This window comes from Mauremys mutica, chromosome 1, assembly GCF_020497125.1.
Source record: "Mauremys mutica isolate MM-2020 ecotype Southern chromosome 1, ASM2049712v1, whole genome shotgun sequence".
Lineage (NCBI taxonomy): Eukaryota > Metazoa > Chordata > Testudines > Geoemydidae > Mauremys > Mauremys mutica.
In genome coordinates, this window is record NC_059072.1 from 664,921 (window position 1) to 679,851 (window position 14,931).

The window sequence follows — 14,931 nt, forward strand, 5'->3', positions numbered from 1 at the left end:
CCAGCTGAAGAGCTGCTTTATTTGCTGATATTGATGAGTCACTGAATACCAGTACAGCACAATGCCGTACATTGACAAGCATCCTTCCTCTCCCCTGGCAGACACTGCAGGGCTTCTCTTCCTCACATACAGAAACAGTATTGCACTGCCTTGTCCACAGGCTTTAACCCATGTGTGTATCTGGACAGGAGCGTCGGATTTCTTTGGGGACTAGTCATCTGGCTTGAACTAAGTTCAGAGTGGAGACCGCTTTAGTAAAAAGAGCAAAATAATTTTTTTTGACTGTTTCCTGGAAGGGAATGTACATTCCAAGTCCTCCACTTCCCAAGTACACTGCAGATGGGTGGTGTGTGTGTGTGTGAGAGAGAGTTCAGACATTGCACTTGGAAGAACTTTTTTTGTCAGGAAACTTGCTGAAACTCACATATCCTTTTCTCCATAGTACTTCACAATTCAGACTGAGCAGCTGGGGTTCAGGAGGAGATGGTAGCACAGTCATGCCCTTTTAGCTATGGCCAGTCTATCTGCCATGTGGTAATGGCACAAAAATGGTGCTGGAGAGTGACCCAGCACTGGCCATGTCTTGTCTGAATGCAGTGACATGGTGCTCTTCCTATTCCCAGGAAGCTGGGGCATGATTCTGTGACTTGCTTTCCACTATAAGAAACTCAAGGTACTATAGTAGAGAGGACTAGGGCTTCTTCAGGATTTCCCCAGGATCAGGCCCTCACTCTCTGGGCTGGGATACCCCTCTTGTCACCAGCAAGCAGGGACTCTCACCCACCAGAGCTGGGGGATTCAAATATTACTGACAGGCATAGACACCCCTTCTTTTCCCCGAGCCTGATCCTCCCCCCCAGGCCAAGGTATCCTTAATTGTTGTTGATTTGTATAGTGGTAGTCCATAGAGGGCCAATCAGGATCGGGCCCAGGTGTGCTGGATGCTGCACAAGGACTTAGAAAGACAGGATTTCCTGTTTTGAAGAGCTTAGGGTTTAATTGGAAGCAAGATGCAATCAGCAAGTATGAGAAACAATGGGTGATAAAAGAGGAATGAGGACGAGACTGCCTGTCCCACAGCTCCAAAGGTTAGCTGTGTATATAGCTTGCTTGATGGTTCCAACACATTTGAAAGTATTAAAAATATAAATAAACAAATAGTGTAAGCTACTCTTGACTCCCTGCGGTCTGGCCATCAATAAGGGCTGATTTCTTATAAGAGTCACAGGAGAAGAGAGTAGTGGCTTTATGGAGAAGCTCATGATGGGTGTTCTTCCCCACATGCCATCATTTGACTCTGACCTGCTTGGATGGGGACCCCTCATATCTACTGTCAGGCATAGACTCTGACCTACTCAAGCTGGGGCTGCCTTGAGCCGTCTCCAGGCACGGCCTCTTCAGCTGCCAGTCACTCTTGCAGTGTGAAATGGAAAGTGTATTATTAGTGCAGTGTGAAGTTTCCTTCAGACACATGCCATTTGTCCCTGTTTCTTCCTCAGTGCCCATGGCAGTGCTGGAATCTGTTTGGCCTCCAGCTTTAGGCTTCCTCAGTTCAGCTCCTGGCACAATTCCTCAGGGCAGTGCTGGGATGTTGGGATCTTTGATGCTGCTGACTTATGCTGCTGGGCAGAGGGGCGTCAATTGGTCTATAAAACAGCAGCAGCTGAATGAGAGGACCTCTGAGCAGATCCTAAGCAGAAAGAGAGAAAACAATCTCCCCAAAAGGCTTGTTCTTCCAGATGGGACCCTCTATCATGGGAAGAGAGAATTACAGGCCCTTCCGTTAGCCTTCACAGGATTGCCGCAACATGGGACTAACTGTGTCTGTGGAGTGACACAAGGGAGAGATTTTGTGCAGTGAGTAGCACGATGTTTGACACAAGAACATCTGTGCAATGGACATGAGTGTCCCGTACTCTCCTAGTGGCAAGGAGTTCAAGTCACTATTGCATGGCACTAGTGGACTATGCAACTTGAGGGCCATGTTTCCAGAAAGGCGGGGGCTGAGGACTAATGTATGGTGGGGGGACATCTGAGCTTGTGTGCAATGTGCTGCCCCCAAAGATGTGTGGGGAAGTATACAGGCACTTTGCAGACAAACCTCTATTAAAAATAATCCCTTTGTGTTGGGTCTTCTTTTGTTCCCCAAACTGTATTGAATCTGTCCCTTAGTATCCAGACAGGGCAGTGCAATGAGAAGCTGAGCCTCCAATCCCACCTGATTTCTGTGGAGAAGATGCTGACTTGTGCATTTAATTTAGTTAGCTTTTTTCTGTGTATGTGTGTTGCATCCACTGATGTGTCGCTCCGAGGTCGTGAGGATCAGGCAGCAAAGGAGAAGCCCATATCCAGCAGCCAACCAGAGAGACTGCTCCCTGTGAGGGACAGAGAAATAGAGTGGCAAAGAGAGAGGGAGAGACTGTCACACAGCGAGACAAAAGTGTGTGTGTGACATGCACGCCTGCTGCTCACTTGAAGAGAACACAGTCCTGAAAGCCAGCGCTGGTGTAACTTGTACCCTCAGCACAGACTGCTGCTGCTTTACTTGGAAAGAATAAGATTGTGGAATGCATGTGTTTGCAAGCTCCACATCCCGGTGTGGAGCCTGCACTGGCCTGAGACAGCCGGGACTGAGAGACCGGAGTGAGAAAGGAGAGGGGCAGAGTGAGGGACATGGGTTCCTCCCTAGGAAGAAAACTGACTGAACAGAAAGGCAAAAGGCAAACTTCAGGGGCTAGCAGGTCCAGAGTGAAGAGCAAGGTACCCTCTGCTTCCATCCTCTTCTCCTATTCCATTCTCACAATTACAGCCCTAGGCATTTCTCTCTCTGTGAGTAGTGTCGTGGCGTGTTGGTGCCAGGACGGCCCTCATGTGCTGTGGCATTGTGGCTGATGGATGTGATGGATCTCACAGGAGCATTGGATTTGGGTGAGAGGTTTTGTATTTGAGAAACACTTTTTGTGGAATATCTCTGAGACCAGTCTCAGGGCAGAGTTTATTTCCCTGTGATGTGACCATTGTATGTAGTTGGCTTACATTTCTAAGCAAACTGGTGTGTATATTGATACTCCTTCCTTTGTGTGGGTTGAGGCCTCAGTTTTGAGGCTATTTCCCTTGGGAAAATGGATGCACATAGCTGATTTCTTTTGGGCACAGTATATAGTGTACAGCTCTCTCAGGACAATGACATGAAAACAGAACTGATTCTACTTGGTTTGTGGTGCTGTGGGATCTCGTGGTGCTGTGGTGCATAGCATATTTCTAGAGGCAGTTGTTTTGAATACTATAAGAGATTTGTCCATTTGCTCAGCAGAGTACAAGACTACATCTCCGTGGCCAGTCGCATTTGGTATTACAGAGTGGGGGAGGGAGGAGGGAAAGGAAAGAGGATCCTTGTATTCTGTACCTTCCCTGCATTCTAAATATATTTGTGTTTGTGGCTGTGTCTCTCTCATGGCAGTGATGGTTAGGATATCTCTGGAGGCAGGGTTGGGTGGTGTCCTCCGTGGTACTGGAATTTGGTATTCTCTCTTCAACAAAGCTATTATGGCTGTTGGTTGGGGTGTCAAGGATTTTCCCTTGTGTGACAATACAGACTGGTGACATTTTGGTGCTGCTTAGTTTTGTTTAAAAATCTGCCTTCTGTATGCTCATAACTTTTTCATAAATGATCCAGGTTTGGGCTGAATTGTCTCATGACTCAGTCTTGCCAACTCTGCAATTTTATTGCTAGTCCTTAAATTTTTTTAAAGACCCAGCTCCCAGATCCACGTGATTGTATGAGAATGTCAGCTTCCATTTCAGAATAAAGCAAATTTTAGTCCTTGTGGTTGCAGAGAAAAGCCTGAAAATGTGAACTGTAGTATTCAGAAACCAGAAGACAAAGGAAAAGAACATAGTTAATTTTTTTTTTAAATCTCATGATGTCGACCAATCTCTTGGTTTTGGGGGCCTGATTCGTGCCCCCAAAAGCTTGGTGTTGGTAATACTGAACTGTGACTTTCTAGCATTCTGTTTGTGAGTTATCAGCATGTTGTCCAAAAAGCCACTATAGAGGCAGAAAAACATGAAAGGTTGGAAATATTTCTGCCACTGGGGTTCTGGGCAGCTGGGAGGGTCTGGTCAAGTCAGGCACTTGTCCGGGGAAAGGTTGGGAGAGGGCATGAAATCTCCTAGATGATGTTTAGTTCTGTGGTTTCTATTTACTTAATTTCTTAGAAATTCTAGTCTGTTATTTGTCTCAGAAAATGAGAGGCCTGCTCACCCAGATGGGGAGAGATAGAAAGCAGCCATTCAAGCAAGTCTCCTGTGGGCTCAACCTTATTCATCCTTATACTGATGCCCCCTGCTCTCTCTGTGAGGATGGAGAGAAAGGTGTAGGGGGCAGGGGGTCTCCCTGCTGAACATCTCTTGCTGTTATTTAGCATTTATCTGTATTGCAGCAGTGCCCAGAATGCCCAGTGGAGATTAGGGCCCCTGGTACTCCTATCAGAGCCTGCCCCTGCCCCAAAGGGTTTGTAATCTAAGTGAAAAGAAGAATCAACAAATGGGTGTAAGAAACAAGTGGAAGATGTTGAGGTGGGATATTGAGGGGAAAAGTGACAGGAATGTGGACTACCTAGGGACAGGAAGATGGGCTACCTAGACTGACTGTGAACAATTAGCGGGACTGAGGGTTTCATACGGGTAAATAAGAGACTTTGATGATGTCAGTTACCCTGACATTTAAAATCATAGAATCATAGAATATCAGGGTTGGAAGGGACCTCAGGAGCTCATCTAGTCCAACCCTCTGCTCAAAGCAGGACCAATTCCCAACTAAATCACCCTTTTTGCATGGACCACCTTCTCTGAGCCTGTAACAATTTTATGTCTGGGAAGAAAATATCTCTGGCAGACCTTCCCTTGGATTCTGGGAAGTGTAACATCCCAGCACACAGATGTGCTCATTTGTTAAAGGAGTTTCACCTCTGTGTGCAGAGTTTTCAGACTCCATGCTCTGCAATACATTAATTGGATAACTCAGGAGATCTATACTGCGTGAGGCAACTACCCCTGCTGAGGCATGCTTGGTGTTTTCCTCCTGGGGCAGTTAACTAAAGCTAGTCCTCTTTCACAGCCAGACTCCAGGTAGTATTAGTGTTTCCATCTCATAATAAATAAAGATACAATGAAAAGTTTCCTATTGTGTTACAGTTAATGTCACCTACAGAAATGCATGCGCCTCTGGGGTGGAACGCAGCAGCTGTTTAACAGCAGGTTTAGGTCAGGAAGCAAAGGACAAACCTGTGTCCAGCTGAGGTTATGGTGGGTGGTGGGAATTGGGTCAGCAGAATCACAGAATGTACTTAGCTGAGTTAGAAATTGACTGGGACATCAGGGTTAACACCCTGACACTTGCCAAAAACACCATGGGTTGCTAATGTATATGAGTGGCCAGGGATTTGGGGATTGATCACTGCTGATGGTACCATCCTTTGGTTGCGACATAAGACTAACACTGCAGTGAGGCTTTGGAGTCAGTGCTAACTCCAAAGGGAAAGTGCTCACATAGACACCCACACTACCAGCTGCTCCCAGCATCCCCTAGCACTGTGCCAGACATAATCCATTGTGGTTCATACTGATTCGGTGGGGACAGGGCTTCCACTGAATGACTCATGCTATTCCTTGTGGCACACTTCTCCTTTCCACTGTGCAGACGCTGTTACTGACTCTGAAACAAGAGCTCCCTGTTCAGAGTCAACCATACCACTCCCTTTATCACAGCACCACCCCGGAGCACAAAGTCAGAAGGGAGAGCGCTCCCAATGGATTCTGCTATTGAGGGACAGAATGGTTTCCACGGAATCACCAGCACTACTAGGTGTTCTTTAGAGAGCTCTAGCCAAGTCTTGACCCTACTTCGCATATGGCATTGGTCTGGGTCACAGCCCAAAGTGATGGTCTGGCTTCATGTCTCCGAACCCAGTCTAGGATTCTTCATGCAGGGTTAGAGAATCATTCACTGGGCCTCCAGAGAGGACAGTTAAACCCTCTTTGTATATGTAAGAAAATTGATAATTTGACATCTTGTAGCAGGAGTGAATGAAATCTCTGTTTGTTGATGTCTAATAGTCTGTGTGAAACCTGTCAGATCACTGGTATTTCAACTGCATCCTGCTAGCAACTGGAAATGTGACCAAATGGCACCCCACTCCCCTCTGCTCTTGGGAGCTGGATGCTTTTGTTACAGTTCTTGCCAGCATTCCAGCCAAACTGAGCCCTGAAAAAGATTGTTTGTTTTATGCTGAAATTGCTCATGAGCCACAGGAAGGACTTTGAAGCAGAAGCCTCCAGGTGTGCCTCATGATAAGGGAATATTGTCTTCCCACGCTCAGAAAGTATGGCCCTACACCTAGCTTCTCATAACAATGTCCATACTGGGTCAGACCAAAGGTCCATCTAGCCCAGTATCCTGTGTCCAGTGTCCCAGATAATCATCAATTTCCCATTTCCAGCTTCTGGCAGAAAGAGGCTAGGGACACCATCCCTGCCCATCCTGGCTAATAGCCATTAATGGACCTATCTTCCATGAATTTATCTAGTTCATTTTTTAGCCCTGTCATAGTCTTGGCCTTCACAACATTCTTTTGCAAGGAGTTCCAAAGGTTGACTGTGCGTTGTGTGAAAAAATACTTCCTTTTGTTTGTTTTAAACCTGTTGCCTGTTAATTTAATGTGGTGACCCCTAGTTCTTGTGTTATGAGAAAGAGTAAATAACATTTCCTTATTTACTTTCTCCACACTAGTCATGATTTTATACACCTCTATCATATCCCCCTTTAGTTGTCTCTTTTCCAAACTGAAAAGTCCCAGTCTTATTAATCTCTCGTCATATGTCAGCTGTTCCATACCCCTAATCATTTTTGTTGCCCTTTTCTGAACTTTTTCCAATTCCAATATATCTTTTTGGAGATGGGGCAACCACATCTGCACACAGTATTCAAGGTGTGGGCATACCATGGATTTATATTGAAGAAATATGATATTCTTCTTCGAGTGATTGCTCCTATGCATTCCAGTCAGGTGTGCGCGCCGCGCGTGCACGGCATCTCGGAACTTTTTTACCCTAGCAACTCCGGCGGGCCGGCTGGCGCCCCCTGGAGTGGCGCCACCATGGCGCCTGTTATATACCCCAGCCGGCCCGTCCGCTCCTCAGTTCCTTCTTACCGCCCGTGACGGCCAGTTGGAACTGTGGAGTGCTCTCTGTCCTCCACCACCCTAGCTCTCGCTACTGTTCTCTGTATATAGTTCGTTTAGTACTTAGTGTAGATAGTTTTTGATAGTTAGTTAGTTAAGTTTTAGGATAAGGTTAAGGGGGGTATCCCCTCCCTTTCCTCCCCCGGTGCGGGCTCATGCCCAAGGCACCGGGCTTTAAGCCCTGCGCATCGTGCCAGAGGCCTATGCCAATCGGGGACCCGCACGACGCCTGCCTCCGTTGCCTTGGCGAAGGTCACCGAACAGATAAGTGTTCTTTCTGTTCCGCCTTTAAGCCGCGAACTCGTAAGGAACGGGACATTCGTTTAAAACAACTCTTAATGGAGGCGTCGCTCCAGCCCCCTGCCACCGTCCGCGCCGGCACCGAGAACTTCATCGGTGCAGAGCGCACCGGCGGCCCCGAGCCGCTCCGGCACCGTGGCTCCGCAGCCTCAGACAGCGGCTCCGAAGACCCGGCACCGCTCACTCTCGCCTTCTAAGAAGCGCAAGCTGGCGAAGGCGATCGCTAAGTCCCGCGTGGAGGACTCAGCAGCGATGACGATGGCGCTACCTGCGGCCCCCGCGGTAGCCGTGCACAAGACGTGCACCAGACCGTTGACTCCGGCACCGCAAGGGCCGTCGAGTCCGGCACCGCCACGCTCCCCGGCACCGACCGTGGTTGAGCCCCGGCTGCCTTCTACGCCGGAGACTTTCTCCTCGGCGCGCGAGCTGATACAGCTCATAGAGGCACCGAGCCTCCGGCCCCCGGCACCGCCGGCGCGGGCTGTCGTGTCGGCAGGAAAGCCGGCCATGATGACCCGGCCGCCCTCTCCGGACAGACGGCACGGACGACGCTCCCGGTCCCAGTCACGTTCCCGGTCCCACCGCAGGTCACCGTCCCGTCGCTCGCGATCTCGGCACCGCTCGCCATCGTGGTACCGGTCGCCGTCTCGACGTCGGTCGCAGTCCTGGTACCGTTCGTCATCGCGGTACCGGTCGCACTCCCGGCGTCGCACCAGATCCCGATCGCCATCGCATCGGCACCGACGGAGGTCTCCGTCCCGGCACCGTTCCCGGCACCGCGACTCGCGCAGCCGCTCCCGGCACCGCAGATCTGGATCCCGGTCGAGCTCCCGGCACCGGTCGAGCTCCCGGCACCGCAGCAGACGGTGGTCTCGGTCACCATCCCGGTACCGTGAAGACCGGCACCGATCCTCGGCACCGTCCGGGGCCGGACTGCCTCAGTCGACGGCGCAATCCATCAGCGCCTCGGCACCGCCATGGCCATCCCGCTCTGCATCGGTCGCCTCCGCGGCGGACAGCAATGCTCACCTACCGCCTACCCCCCACGGTCAACCTCAGGAGGCACAGCAGTGGGGATTCTGGGTGCCATGGGCCCAGTATGAAGCTCAGGGGGTGCCGTTGCCCCCAAGAGCCCCTGCTTCCGAGCGCAGGGCACCGGAGGCGACTGTTAGGCGGCCGCCCCCTTCACCTCCACGTGAGCCTGACCGCGAGGGGACCATGCAGCCCGACCCAGCCGACGAACAGTCCGCAGGTCCTTCCACGGAGGCCGCTGTCCAGGGCTTGTCCTCGTCGTCCTCACCGGACGAGGTGGTGGCCGGAGCTTCCACCAAGGAGCCTCCGCCTATAGACCTGAAGGCTCACCAAGACCTGCTTCGCCGCGTGGCGACGGCTATGGCTCTTCCGGTGGCGGAGGTTCAGGAGGATGAGGACCCTATCACTAACGTCGTCGGAGCGGAGGCTCCAGTGCGAGTGGCGTTACCGTTTGTGCGGACAATACAGAAGAACGCCACCACACTCTGGCAGACGCCGGCGTCCATCCCTCCTACGGCTTGTGGGGTCGAGCGCAAATATTCAGTCCCCCCCACGGGCTACGAGTATCTTTATACTCACCCAACCCCGGACTCGTTGGTCGTCCAGTCGGTCAATGACAGGGAGAGGCACGGTCAACCTGCCCCTGCGCCTAAATCGAAGGACGCGCGGCGGATGGACCTGTTAGGCCGCAAAATCTACTCGGCAGGCGGCCTGCAAATGCGCATCGCCAACCAGATGGTCCTCCTCGCCAGGTACGTCTTTGACATCATGACGTCCCTGGCGAAGTTTACAGAGCTCCTGCCAACAGCCTCCCGCCAGGAGTTCTCAGCAATGTTGGACGAGGGAAAGAAATCGTCCAGGTCCTCCATCACGGCCGCCCTTGACGCCGCGGACTCGGGAGCTCGGACCTTGGCCTCCGGCGTGACGATGCGCCGCATCTCCTGGCTGCAGTCCTCCACCCTGCCGCCGGAGGTGCAGTATACATTACAGGACCTGCCTTTTGACACTCAGGGTCTCTTCTCTGAGAAGACTGATTCACGGATCCAGACCCTGAAGGACGGTCGCGTTGCCATCCGCACCCTCGGGATGCACACGCCGGCTCCACAGCGCAGGTCCTTCCGACAGCAACCCCCCCGGTCCTTCCAGCAGCAACGCTACCGCCCGTATAATAGCAGGCGACCGGGCCTAAATCGCCGTCGTCCTTCCGGCAACAGGCGTAATCAGGGCCAGGCCTCTTCCAAGGCCCCTCAAGGGTCCAAGCAGGCCTTTTGATGGGACGCACGAGGACGGCCCATCACTCTCCCTACCGGATCCTACCCTTCTCTTCCGCAACCGCCTCTCCTATTTCTTTTCGGCGTGGTCCCAAATAACAACGGACAACTGGGTGCTTCAAACAGTCCAGTCGGGATACCGCCTTCAATTTGTTTCGCCCCCACCTTCCCACCCACCCTCCCTGTCCCTCTTCAGGGACCCCTCTCACGAGCAATTCCTCTTACAAGAGGTCCAGACTCTGTTGAGCGTGGGTGCCATAGAGGCAGTGCCTCAAGAAAGGCGGGGCAGGGGATTCTATTCCCGATACTTTCTCATCCCCAAAGCGAAAGGAGGGCTACGTCCTATCCTGGACCTTCGCGAGCTGAACAAATACCTGCTCAAGCCCAAGTTTCGCATGGTCACCCTGGGGACCATCATTCCCTCTCTGGATCCGGGAGACTGGTTTGCCGCCCTCGACATGAAGGACGCCTACTTCCATGTCGCGATCTATCCCCCTCATCGACGTTACCTCCGTTTTGTGGTCAACAACGCCCACTACCAGTTCGCCGTGTTACCATTCGGGCTTGCTACCGCACCGAGGGTGTTTACCAATGCATGGCGGTGGTGGCCGCAGCCCTCCGCCGTCGTCAGATACACGTCTACCCGTATCTCGACGACTGGCTGGTTCGCGGACAGTCTCGACAGCTGGTAATGGGCCAGATGACAGAAATCCTGTCCCTCTTTCGGCGACTCGGTCTTCTCATCAACGCCGAGAAGTCCACTTTGATTCCGTCGCAGCGGGTGGAGTTCATTGGAGCGGTCCTCGACTCCTTGTTGGCCCGAGCCTGCCTACCACAATCTCGACATCAGACGATGGTCTCCATCATCCAGGACCTCGTCACCTTCCCGACCACGACGGTGCGCTCCTGCCTCCGCCTCCTGGGCCACATGGCATCATGCACCTATGTCACCGCGTAGGCGCGGCTCCACCTCCGCCCGTTCCAGTCTTGGCTCGCGTCGGTGTACCGGCCGCATCGAGATCCCATCGACATGGTGGTCACGATCACCAGGCCGACCCTCGAGTCCCTCCGCTGGTGGCTCGACCTGGAGGTCGTGTGTGCGGGAGTCCCGTTCCACCCTCCTCACCCGTCCGCCACTCTGACCACGGATGCCTCAGCGTTCGGTTGGGGAGCTCACCTGGGCGACCTTCACACCCAGGGCCTGTGGTCGCCCCAGGAGCTCGCTCTGCACATCAACGTCCGCGAGCTGCGAGCAATCCGTTTGGCCTGTCACACCTTCCGCACCCACCTGCAAGGCCGCTGTGTGACAGTGTTCACGGACAATACATCAGCCATGTTCTACGTGAACAAACAGGGCGGAGCCCGATCCTCCCTCCTCTGCAAGGAAGCGATGCTCCTGTGGCACTTCTGCGTGACCCACGAAATTCACCTGGAAGCGTCCTTTCTTCCGGGAGTGCAGAATACGCTGGCCGACCATCTCAGCAGGTCGTTCCTCTCCCACGAGTGGTCCCTCCGTCCCGATGTAGTACACACAATCTTCCAGAGGTGGGGGTTTCCCCAAGTAGACCTATTCGCGTCCAAGGAGAACAGGAAGTGCCACCTGTTTTGCTCGTTCCGGGGTCACTCGCCGGGCTCCCTGTCGGACGCCTTCCTGTATTCCTGGAAGGATCACCTCCTCTACGCCTTCCCTCCGTTCCCGCTCGTACACCGAGTGCTACAGAAGCTGCGGAGGGACAGAGCCCGCCTCATACTCGTAGCTCCCGCCTGGCCGAGGCAGCATTGGTACACCCTGCTGCTCGAGCTCTCCGTTCGGGATCCCGTCCCCCTTCCGTTGTGGCCAGACCTCATCACCCAGGACTTCGGCAGGCTCCGCCATCCGAACCTGCAGTCCCTCCATCTTACAGCTTGGTACCTGCATGGTTGACCCACGCAGAGAGGGACTGCTCGGCAGCAGTCCAGCACGTCCTGCTAGAGAGCAGAAAGCCTTCCACTCGCTCCACCTATCTGGCGAAATGGAAGCGGTTCGCGCTCTGGTGTGACCAATGAGGCCTCAATCCCTTCGTAGTCCCTGTCCCTACCATCCTGGACTACCTCTGGTACCTTAAGGAGCAAGGTCTTGCGGTCTCCTCCTTGAGGGTTCACCTGGCAGCAGTGTCCGCCTTTCGTCCATCTGTGGAAGGTCGGTCCATCTTCTCCAACCAGATGGTTTCCCGCTTCCTTAAAGGCCTGGACCGCTTGTACCCGCCGGTGCAGCGTCCTGCCCCGACCTGGGATTTGAACCTCGTGCTGGCCAAGCTGATGGGTCCCCCCTTCGAGCCCTTGGCCACGTGCTCCCTGCTCTACCTCTCCTGGAAGACAGCCTTCCTCTTCGCCATTACATCAGCGAGACGAGTCTCTGAGCTCCGTGCTCTAACGGTGGGTCCACCCTACACTGTCTTCCACGGGGACAAGGTGCAGCTTCGACCGCATCCGGCCTTCCTCCCTAAGGTGGTCTCGGCCTTCCACCTGAATCAGGAGATCTTCCTCCCGGTCTTCTTCCCGAAGCCGCATGCCTCGCCTCGGGAGCAACAGCTTCACACCCTCGACGTCCGCAGGGCGCTCGCTTTTTACATCGAGCGGACGAAGCCCTTCCGGCGTTCGACCCAGCTGTTTATAGCAGTCGCCGACCGCATGAAGGGCGAGCCGGTCTCCTCGCAGCAGATTTCCTCCTGGGTAACGGCATGTATCCGGACCTGCTACGAGCTTGCTCGCGTGCCACCATGCCGCCTCACTGCTCACTCGACGAGAGTGCACGCCTCGTCCGCTGCCTTCCTGGCCCATGTTCCCATCCAGGACATCTGTCGAGCGGCCACCTGGTCTTCCGTCCACACCTTCGCCTCCCACTACGCATTGGTGCAGCAGTCTCGAGACGACGCAGCCTTCGGCTCCGCGGTATTACACTCCGCCACATCTCACTCCGACCCCACTGCCTAGGTAAGGCTTGGGATTCACCTGACTGGAATGCATAGGAGCAATCACTCGAAGAAGAAGAGACGGTTACTCACCGTAGTAACTGTTGTTCTTCGAGATGTGTTGCTCCTATCCATTCCAGACCCGCCCTCCTTCCCCACTGTCGGAGTAGCCGGCAAGAAGGAACTGAGGAGCGGACGGGCCGGCTGGGGTATATAACAGGCGCCATGGCGGCGCCCCTGCAGGGGGCGCCAGCCGGCCCGCCGGAGTTGCTAGGGTAAAAAAGTTCCGAGATGCCGTGCACGCGCGGCGCGCACACCTGACTGGAATGGATAGGAGCAACACATCTCGAAGAACAACAGTTACTACGGTGAGTAACCGTCTCTTTTCTGTCTTATCTATACCTTTCTTAATGATTCCCAACATTCTGTTCACTTTTTTGACTGCCACTGCACATTGAGTGAATGTTTTCAGAGAACTATCCACAATGACTCCAAGATCTCTTTCTTGAGTAGTAACAGCTAATTTAGACCTCATCATTTTATATGTATAGTTGGGATTATGTTTTCCAGTGTGCATTACTTTGCATTTATCAACATTGAATTTTATCTGCCATTTTGTTGCTCAGTCATCAAGTTTTGTGAGATCCTTTTGTAGCTCTTCGCACTCTTCCTGGGACTTAACTATCTTGAGTAGTTTTGTATCATCTGCAAATTTTGGCATCTCGCTGTTTATCCCTTTTTCCAGATCATTTATTAATATATTGAATAGGAATGGTCCCAGCACAGACCCCTGGGCGGACATTATTTACCTCTCTCCTTTCAGAAAACTTACCATTTATTCCTACCCTTTGTTTCCTATCTTTTAACCAATTACCGTTCTATGAGAGGACCGTCTCTCTTATCCCATGACAGATTACTTTGCTTAAGAGCCTTTGGTGAGGGACCTTGTCAAAGTCTTTCTGAAAATCTAAGTACACTATATCCACTGGATCCCCCTTGTCCACATACTTGTTGACCCCCTCGAAGAATTCTAGTCAATTGGTGAAGCATGATTTCCCTTAACAAAAACTATGTTGATTCTTCCCCAACAAATTATGTTCATCTATGTGTCTGACAATTTTGTTCTTTACTGTAGTTTCAACCAGTTTTCTGGTACTAAAGTCAGGTTTACCAGCATGTAATTGCCAGGCTCACCTCTGGAGCCCTTTTTAAAAATTGGCATCACATCAGTTGTCCTCCAGTCATTTGTTACAGAAGCTGATTTAAATGAGAGGTTACAGACTACAGTTAGTAGTTCTGCAATTTCATATTTGAATTCCTTTAGAACTCTTGGGTGTATATCATCTGGTCCTGGTGACTTATTACTGTTTAGTTTATGAATTTGTTCCAACACCTCCTCTAATGACACCTCAATCTGGGACAGTTCCTCTAATTTGTCACATAAAAAGAATGGCTCAGGTTTGGGAATCTCCCTCACATCCTCAACCGTGAAGACCAATGCAAAGATTTCATTTAGTTTGTCCACAATGGCCTTATTGTCCTTGAGTGCTTCTTTAGCATCTCGATTGTCCAGTGGCCCCACTGGTTGTTTAGCAGGCTTCCTGCTTCTGATGTATTTAAACAATTTTTTGCTATTACTTTTTGAGTCTTTGACTAGCTGTTCTTCAAATTCTTTTTTGGTCTTCCTAATTATATTTTTACATTTCATTTTCCAGGGTTTATGCTCCTTTCTCTTTTCCTCATTAGGATTTAACTTCCACTTCTTAAAGGATGCCTTTTTGCCTCTCACTGCTTCTTTTACTTTGTTGTTTAGTCACGGTGGCACTTCTTTGGTTCTCCTACTATGTTTTTTAATTTGGGGTATACATTTGAGTTGAGCCTCTATTATGGTGTCTTTAAAAAATTTCCCTGCAGCTTTCAGGGATTTCACGTTTGGCGCTGTACCTTTTAATTTCTGTTTAACTAACTTCCTCATTTTTTTGTAGTCCCCCTTTCTGAAATTAAATGCTACATTATTGGGCTGCTCTGGTGATTTCCCCGCCACAGGGATGTTAAATTTAATTATATCATGGTCCGTATTACCAAGCGGTCCAGCTATATTCATTCACCTCTTGGACCAGATCCTGCGCTCCACTT

At 51.7% G+C, this 14,931-nt stretch overlaps 1 protein-coding gene across 5 annotated transcripts in view; it reads left to right on the top strand.

Moving 5' to 3' along the window:
* SHANK3 (SH3 and multiple ankyrin repeat domains 3) overlaps positions 1-14,931 on the top strand; it is a 748,791-nt gene that overhangs the window by 125,233 nt on the left and 608,627 nt on the right. The gene's annotated exons all lie outside the window — the stretch shown is intronic.